Source organism: Enhydra lutris, unplaced genomic scaffold, assembly GCF_002288905.1.
Source record: "Enhydra lutris kenyoni isolate GAN:26980312 unplaced genomic scaffold, ASM228890v2 scaffoldscaffold7, whole genome shotgun sequence".
In the NCBI taxonomy this organism is placed as follows: Eukaryota; Metazoa; Chordata; class Mammalia; order Carnivora; family Mustelidae; genus Enhydra; species Enhydra lutris.
The window spans coordinates 651789-661443 of NW_019154091.1; positions in this window are offsets into that span (position 1 = coordinate 651789).

Consider the following 9655-nt stretch of genomic DNA (forward strand, 5'->3'; position numbering starts at 1 on the left):
CTCCGCCTCCCCGCCGCCGCCTCCGCTCCCGCCGGCGGCCGCCGCGCTGCCTCCTCGCGGGCCAGGCGGCTGGGGTGCGAGCGCTGATGGTGCCGCCGCCGCCGCCGCCGCCGCCGCCGCTGCGCTGGCCGCTGTGGCTGTCGGCCGGACCCCCTCCCTCCTCTCCAAAGCCTACTTCATTGAGCTCCAATGATCTATATATTCCGGGCTGGGTTTTACCAAATGCAACTCGCAGCCCCCGGCGAGGGGAGGGCGCCCGCGGAGAGCCGGGAGGAGGGAGGGACCCGAGCGCCGGGGCGGAGCGTCGCGCTCCCCCCGCCCCTACCCGGGAATTGGTCGCGTCCAGCTGTTTCCCGGGGAGTGCGGAGCCGCGCTCCCGCAGGGTCCCAAAAGCCCTCAGTCCCCGGCCGGACTCGGCCGCCGTCTGGAGGCTGTGTCAGCGTTTCCATGACAAAACCCGGAGGAAAAAAATGCGAATAAAATCGCCTCGGTGCTGCCACCCACTCCTGCCGGCGTTTGTGGAGGGAAGTGGCAGCGAGCGCGTTGGGCCCCGAGAGCGGAAAGGGGTCTGGTGGTCCGCGATTATCTCAGATCCCTAGGCCGGGGGTGTCGGGAAGTTGCTCCCAGCCCCCAGGGAGTGAGTGCCCTTCTGCCGACGCTCAAAACGGGCGGTTTCGTTTTTTCTTTCAAGCCACAGCCTGGCTTGAGCGATGTTTTGGAAAGGAGTTTAAAACGGCTGACTTCGGGTCAAGGTTAGGGAAACTGCACTAGTCGGGGTCAGGCGACAACTGAGCTTTCCCCGGGGATTTACGCAGGGTCTCCACCAACAAGGCAAAAGGGGCTTGCTTGCGGATTTTAAAAACTCTGGCTTTCCCAAGGGTAGAGCTCCCTCCAAATTCTCTGCTGGACTCACAGCAGAGGGGAAGTGAGAGGTTGCCACACGAAGTCACTGTCCTCCGAATGCAAACAACCGATGGAAAAAAACCCAGCCGGCCTTAGCGTTGGCAGGTAAATGGAAAGATGGCGTTACTTTCTTGTATTGTGGAAAGTAATTTAAAATTTCCAATGCCATGCATTTAAATGGTTCAGCAATCAATAAAGTGGATGCAGGCAAATAGTGTGTTGGTCGCTGGTTCCCCTACCCTGTTCTGACTTTCGAAAACAGTCCACTTACCTACACCGAGGACTGCAGATGCTGTTCTTCTGCCCTCTGTGGTTTCTGTAAGCCAAGAGATGGGGGCTGCCATGTCTTTTTACTTTCCCTGTAAGTTTACATTGGGCTTTTAAAACTTAAAGGATTATTTAAATTCCAACAGTATCTGCCAGGGGGAAATACGTGATTGTAAAGACTAACTTTTGTGTCATATTGTCAAATTGTTAATACTATTAACTCAATTTGTAATGAACTAAGATACTATGTCTTTCAGTGCCTCTCACATAATAGGCATTTGATAAATACTTATTGAATCTGAATGTAAGGGGTCTTCCCCCTCTTCTCAAGACATCAGACACAACTTGCAAACAGACCCATGCACCAAAACCCACCTCTACCACCTCAGTTCCCTTCTCCCAGAGCTGTAAGGTAGGGAAAGTAACAAAGTCAGCAGCCTTGTCTTTGATTACAGAAAAGAATCAATTACAGCACGATATTTATGTAACTGCTATGTACTGTATTAATTTGTACTCACTTGTGAATGAGTCCCTTGATAAAGGCTGCTGAGCTGAACAATCCAGAACAAAGTCATTCTTCAGTGATTCTCCCCAGAGGAGATTGGGGATGGGAGGTGAACCCATGGCCACCTACCCCAACCAAGGCAGGGATTCTTTGCATGAAGGATGGTTAGATGAGCATTTGGAGAACTTTGCCTAGAACACCACACTCTCCTGTTAATTCCTGGTTTTACAAAGCAAGCAGGGATCACCCAGCTAGGGTCTCACCATCCAGGGCAGAGACCACACTGTATGTAGGCAAAAATCTGGCTGTGCAGAAGGCAGTCTGAGAAGTCACAGGGCCGAGAAGTGTAATCTCTGGTGGGTCATGGAGGGTTGACTTGGCGCAAATGGTGGAGAAGGTGGTGAGCCATGCCCAACATCCATTTCTGTATTCCCACAATCAGTCAGGAATTGGCCCAAACATACAGGGAGAGGTGAACCTCTCATAGGTAAACTACCACCTCTTCCAAGAAGGCTTCCCTGATATCTCACCTGAAGTAGCTGCTTTCCTCCTTGTTGCTCTGAGCACTAGGTCCAAACCCCTCTTGGGTCACTGCACCCACTAGGCTGGCTTTCATTCACCTCTGTCTCTTTCTTGTGTTCAGCTTCATGACTGGTATGGGGCAGGTACAGCTAAGTCAGAGATGTAGAAGTAATGCCTTCTTGGGCTACAAAGTTAAGTTAGATCACCTCCAAAGTACCGTAACGGTCATGGCATTCTGTTGTTCTATCCACATTACGGGTGAAGGGAAAGGTACCATTTCTTGTCTCCTCCAGCCACACTGTAAACTCCCCAACCACAAATGGACTCGTTGCTTTCTGTACATTTCTGTTCTAACAAAACTTTTTTGACTCATGCTACATGATCAATATTGACCAGATAAAGCACACAGTGTTGCCTGATAAGACTGAGGAGAAGGGAGAAGGTTTGGTATTTTGAATTCTGAAGAGAGGATAAGGAAGGCCTGCCTCTCAGATCAGGGTTTTTGTTTTCCCAATGTACCAGTCAGGACAGGCCACGTTATGCTGCAATAACAAACACGCTGCAGTTTCAGCGGCTTAAGACAACCAGGGTTTACATCTCACTCCACCACGTCTCTGGTGTGCCAGCAGAGGGGCTGTCCATGTGGCATTTTCAAGGATGAGGCCAAAGCAGCCCCCACCGAGAACAATGCTGGTTGCCATGTCTGAGGAGAGGAAGTCTCTGGAAGGCCTCACTTGAACGATTCAGTGATCTAGCCCTGAAGAAACGCATACCACTTCTGTTCATCATTTATCGGTTGGAACTACTCACAGTCGGCTCCACGTCACACCGATGCCAGGAAGTCAGAGCTTAAATTATTTGGAGAACAGTCTTCCTGACTGCAAACCCCCCCTCCCTTGTTCTTCAGATCTTATTTTCCCTTATTTTTCTAATTCCATTTAATGCTGAGAGAGCTCTGGCAAACCAGCACTGAGCTCATCCTGGGACCTGGTTAAAGCTTGCGTCATTGTTAGGCTGGAAACATCCTCTGTCTGAATTAAACAACATGCAAATAAACACCCCCTCCCGCACCCCCACTCCACCATTTCAATGCCTGGTGTGGTCCGAAAAAACACGTTAAGGGGAAAGTTCTGTGTGTATGGATGATCTTGGAAAACTCACAGCCAAGGAAGAAATGGATGTGAAATCAGAAACCCAGCTCGCACGTGCTGTCAGCAGTGAGCCCAAAGATATTTACCAAGCCCTCCCATACCTGCAGGCTGGGCTCTGACTCGTTCCCATGGACCATGCCTTCAATGTACGGTCTTGTTGAGACCTTGCAGGACTGGCAGCCATGCCCCTTTCTGCACTGGGTTGGAGAAGGCAGTGGGCCCAGGCCACTGGGAGACAGAGAGCTCTTTACCATCCTTGGGAAAGGGCAGCTTGTCTTCTGCCAACATCAGCCAGGGGCCCCCCGACTGGCTCCTCCGAGAACTGGCCTTGCCCATTTGCATCTCTCGGGCACCACCAGCACAAAGTACGCTCAGTTAGCCAGAGCACAGTAAATATTTGTGGAGTGGAATCAAAAACCATTTGCCCACAGCATGCGGTGATCTTAGGTGCAGATTGTCTACAGGTAGGTAAACCGCAAGTACACAAATGGGTTACTCATGACACAGCTCGGAGGGCAGACTCCTCTTCGCAGGCTTTTTGGAACAAGGTAGGGATGAAAGACAGGAAGACAGAGCAGGGTAGGAGAAGGGGAAGAGACAGAGAAGGACAAAAGGAGAGAGGAAGGAAAGGATGAGGGAGACAAAGGAGGAGGAAAGAAATACCCACCGTCATTCTGTTCATTTTTTTTTTAAGATTTTATTTATTTGACAGAGAGAGATCATAAGTGGGCAGAGAGGCAAGCAGAGAGAGAGAGAGGAGGAAGCAGGCTCCCTGTGGAGCAGAGAGCCCAATGTGGGACTCGACCCCAGGACCCTGAGATCATGACCTGAGCCGAAGGCAGAGGCTTAACCCACTGAACCTTCTGTTCATTTTCTGATGCTACCTTTGCCCCTCTGCCCAGTTTAGGCCCCAGAGGCTCCTCTCCTTCCCTTCTGGAGGAGAGACGGCTGTTGGACTCCAAGGCTGGACCCCACTCCAAATGCCCCCTGCATGGTCTCGCCCATACCTTCCCGTGCGCCATCCATGCACAGCACAGAACTCCGCTCGTTAGCTTCCCTGGCCAACTCCCCAGCACCTACCGGGAAGGAAGCTCTCCGGCTCCGATCCAATGACCTCACTGCCTCTGCCCACCCCCACACCCGACTCAGGCATGGTGACCACGGAGCTGCCACTGTTCGCAGGGCTCCCTTGGGCCGGGCCATGTTCTAGGCATTTTATGTGCTTCCCCTCCCCACCTGCTTCCAGATGGGGGCCACTGCTATCCTCATGATACAGAGGAGGAAACTGAGGCAGAGAACAGTGACCTAACATACCCAGGGTCACACAGAGGTGTTGGCAGTTTCCAGGTCACCAAGCCCGCCGGCAGGCAGCAGCAGGGGCTCCCGAGTCCCCTCTCTTCTCCTTGCTTGACTGCCAGCCGGGCCGAGGGCTCGGATGGACCACGTGGACCTGTGTGACCTGTGGCAGGTCGTGTCCCCGTCTGGGCCCTACAGGCACAGCTGCCTCGATGGGCAGGACGCCAGGGAGATGCCACAGCATGCAATGACTGTCGTGTGCCTTCGCTGCTTGTCTCCCTTTCCACCCCTGCCAGCCCTTGCACATGCCCCTGTGACCCATCCTTCCAGGACCCTCGCCTCCTGCTGCTCTTCAGTGAGGACATTAGCATCTCTTCTCCACACTTTGACATCCATGGCCTGCTAATTTATTGAAATATTCACTTGTGTTTGTTCTCCTGTATCTTTCACTGCTCCGCGACCCCTTCCTTTGGAGCAGCGTCTTGCTACCTGCCTGAGGGATTTGATGAAGACCTTCTTGGAGACAAATGTAAAACTATGGGAAAGGGAAGGCCAGGGAGAAAGGGAAAAGGGGGGCTCTGGGGAAGATTTCAGAAGGGAGGTGTGAGTGCCTCCCACCCTGTGCCCTGGGAGGCAGAAGGCATCTGTGGTCACCAGGGGAGTCAGGAACCCAGCACCGTGGCCCCTGTGTCACAAGAGACTCTGGGGCCCCAAGCCTAGCATGAAAGTCACACAGAGTCTGAAGGACAATAGCAACAGATGTCTCGGAGGTGATCGGTGTCCCCAACGTGTGACCAAAAGGGCCTCCAAGGCTTTGGTGCCAGGGGCCCGAGGGAGACACTGAGAACCTCGAACTGAAAACCTTACGATATCTCACTCCCACGTATAATTCAAAATAGAAATCATACCGAAGCAGGAAATACATAAGAAGGGAGCCAAGAAAGTTCAATTTTTTTCTGATTTTTTTTCCTCCCAGCTTTAATACATAAATAAAACCTATTAACTCTAGGTGTACAATTTGCTGAAGTTAGGTGATTATAAGAGGCTTATAACCTCCACGACTGCAATCAAGATACTTTCTCAATTTCCAATGTCCAGGCAGTTCCGTCTCACCCCCTCTGCTGTCCATCTCCTGCCCAGACCCTGGCTCTAGGCAACCACTGATCACCTTTCTTTCACTACGGTTTTGTCTTTCCTAGATTTTTTTTTTTTTTTTTAAGGTAAACTCCACGCCCAGTGTGAAGCCCAACGCAGGGCTTGAACTCACAACCACGAGCTCAAGACCTGGATGGAAGAGTCAGACACTTAACTGACTGAACCACCATGTGCCTTTTCTACAATTCTGTGGAAATGGAATCATGTACTATGTAGCCTGCCATGGCCGGCTCCTTCCACTTAACACAGTTATTTTGAAATTCATTCACCTTAATATGGAATTCCTTTTTCATTGCTGAGTAGTATTCCCCAGTGTGGGTTTATCACGATCTGTTCATCCGTCCATCCAACAGCTGACACATATTTGCACAGTTTCCAGTTTTTAGCTTCTACGAACAGCACCGCAAAGAACATTTGCAAGCAAGTCTGTTTCCAAATGTTTTCATTCATCTTGGGCAAATACCTAGGATACATTATAGGACACAGTCTATCTCTCCTCCAAAGTGACCGTTGTACCCTTTTGCATCGCTATCAGCAAACGAGGAGACTCTCGTATCCTTTCCAATACTTAGTGCCGTCAGTCTTCTTAATCTTAACCATCCCGCTGAACGCTTCATGACCTGTCACTTTCGTCTTAACTGCTTGTCTGTGATGACCAGTGACGCTGAGCACCTCTTCACATGTTTCTTAATCATTCCAAAACCTTCTGTCGTATGGCGTCTGTTCAAATTTTTAACCATGATTTCTTATGATCGGTTGTGATATCACTAAATCCTTCATATTTTCTGGAATGAGCCCATACATGTTTTGCATCTGTCTGCTCTCAGTCAGCTCTCCTTTTTGTTTTCTTAACCGTGCCTTTGGAAGAGCACAAGTTCTCAAAACTGAAGTTCATTTTAGTAAATGTTTCTTTGATGGCTCATGTTTCTGTGTCCTGTTAAAGAAATCTTGGCCTAACTCAATGCCACAAAGATTTTCTCCTGTGTTCTCTTGCTGAATCATCATGGTTCTAGCCCTTACATTGAAATCTTTGATCTATGTTGAGTGAAATTTGGCTGTCTGATGTAAAGAAAGCATGGTGGGGAGGTGTCTCTCTCTCTCTCTCTCTCTCTCTCGCTCTTTTTTTTTTTTTTTAGTACATATACTCAGTTGTTCCAGCACCATTTATATAATAATATAATATAATATAATATATAATAATATATTATAATATAATAATAATATAATATATAATAATAATATACAATTATTATTTTATCCCATGTTGTGTAATTAAAGCATGCCACATCAGGGTATAATCCCCACAGGCCTGTGCAGTCCTCAAGACATTAATAATAGATAAGATTTCAAGGATGTTATAGAAATGAGGCCAGAAAAGCCTAACTGATTTCATCTGTTTCCCCTAGAAAATCCCTCAGGGTGTTCCATAACATTGTCCCTTCATCTGTATCATTTCACGAGTTAATGGAGGCAAGAGAGAGCAGCCATCTCCTTGGTCTGCTGACAAACATGAGGTCACATCACCATAAAAACTCCACAGGCCCATTTTATCTCATTTACTAAGGACCTGACTGGATAACCTAAGAAAGGCAAATGATCACAGCCCTCCTCACAATTTTGCAGGAACTGCTTAATTCTTGTCTCTCAATCCTGCGGTCTTTGAGCTCCGTGAGGGGAGGGCTGTGGCCCTGTCTCTGCCATGCCTAGCGTGGCAGTGTTGGCCCAGGGTGGTCTAGAAATACACATTCAATGAGTGATACCATTTTTACCTGCAGCCTGGCAGAAACCATATGATACTGGCAAGACCCAGTGCTGGCAGTGGTGTGGGGAGAAGCGAATCCTTATGTACTGATGATGGAAGTGAGGAGAGATCAATACAACTTCTACAACATCTCTGGAAAGTGATCCAACAATAATTTGACTAAAATCACTAAGCTATTGATTGAGAGAATTTGAATATTCATGTCCGTAGCTGGGCCAAAATCACCTAAGGGTCTAGCAGTTAGGGTTTGGTTTGAAAAAGGACAAAACCTGAATACAATAGAATACTCCAGCCACTACAAAGGAAGTGGCCGATTAAAGACGTTATCACATAGTGTGTATGTTTGCTCTTGCTTTTGTAGAAATACATAAGCAAACCTAATTACATTTTTATCCCATTATATACATGTTATACGAGCATGAGTGGTAGGTATTCCTGGGTGTTGAGATTTTTAAAATCAATTTACTGCATTGTTGAAGTATTTTTTTAAAAAGAGAATATTATATTTAAAAAGGAAAAACATATAGCTATTTTCATTTTCAGAGGGAAAGAAAATGTCCTAATAAAAGCAAAAAGCTTTCTTAAATCATCAAAACCCAAATCAAGTCCCTACTTCCTTTAGGAAGCTTTCCCTAATACTTCAGCCCGCAGAGATATCTTGCTGCTTGTAAGATACGAAGCCTTTTCTCTATAATTCAGCATGTCCACCCTATCGGACAGTTGCAGAGTCATCTCATGAGCTGGGCCGTGGCTCCTGGGCTGCACCTTGTAAGCCCATGAAGGCCAATTTGGGGGACCAGTTGCCACTGACGTGTTGCCACGTGGGGCACACAGCACATGACCCACAAGTTCTTGTCAATTACCTCCCTGATGCATTAGAATGGGCTTCCGCTGCGTACCTAACCGCATGCCAGACTCTGCTAAGCACATGACGTGCACCATCCCTAATCCTCACATCAGTCACACAAGGCGGCATCAGTATCCCATTACACAGATGATAAGACTGAGCCTCAGGCAGATTAAGAGACTGGCTCCCATCAGCACAGCTCGGAAGAGCCACATTACGTGGCTCCAAGACTCCTGCTTTGCGGTGTACCAACCATGTCCCTGTGTCCTCCAGACGTCTAACAGCTCCTCCTCTAGACTTCCTATCAAGATGATGCTTTATCAAGATCAACCCTTAAGGGAGCTTGGCAGAGCAGGTCAAGGGGGGTGGGGTGGGCAATAAGGAGTTAAAGGAGAGCTTTTCAGGCCTTCAGCAGCCGCTGTGCTCACAGACATACTCACTGTCAGAGCCTTTCCTTCCTTCAGGTCAAACCTCCATGAATTTTAAACCAGGGTTTTAGCTTTGCCCCTGCCTGTCTCTCCTCTCTGCCTGCACATAGTTGACTAGAGGGGAGGATAAGTCAATGACAGAAGCAAACAATATTCACCTTTGTCTTTTTTTTTTTCTTGCCCCAGGGTGTAGTGAAACCCCATGCCTCTATGACAGTGACCCTCTCTCTGGAGATGAAAGGACTCCTAGAAGCCTATTGACCCAAAAGTACTGTGAGGTGGCAGGCCATGAAAAGAGGAATCCTCTAAGTATTCAGGGTTAGAGAGGTTTCCCCCTGAAACAGTCCCTTGTGTTACGTGGGCAGCCTGAAAAATAATTGGTTAAATATTTGACCCTAAAGGGCAAATCTCCTGTTTGTCAAAGGGATGTGAACAAAGTTTAACAGGAAATAAACATGTGAAAATAGTCATTGGGGGAAAAAAAGGAGAGAGATAAAGAGTTAAACTTCCCTGCTATATGTAAAGAGTTCACATGAACAACTAAGATAACACCACCGAGACGCCAGCAGACACATGAACAAAAAACATGGATGGGATTTTTCACACATAGGGAAAGGAAATGAAAGTGGATAATAAAATATGGGGAAATGGTCAGCCTCAACAGCTGAAGAGAAGCAAGCCAAAACAAGAAGTCACTGTTCTAGTCCATCAAGTTAGTAAGGGCTTGTGGTAAATGACACGCTTCCCCGATGCTGGGAAGGGTTGAGTGAAAAGAGGATACATCGCTGGCAGGAGCAACCAGAATGATCCCTCTGGAAG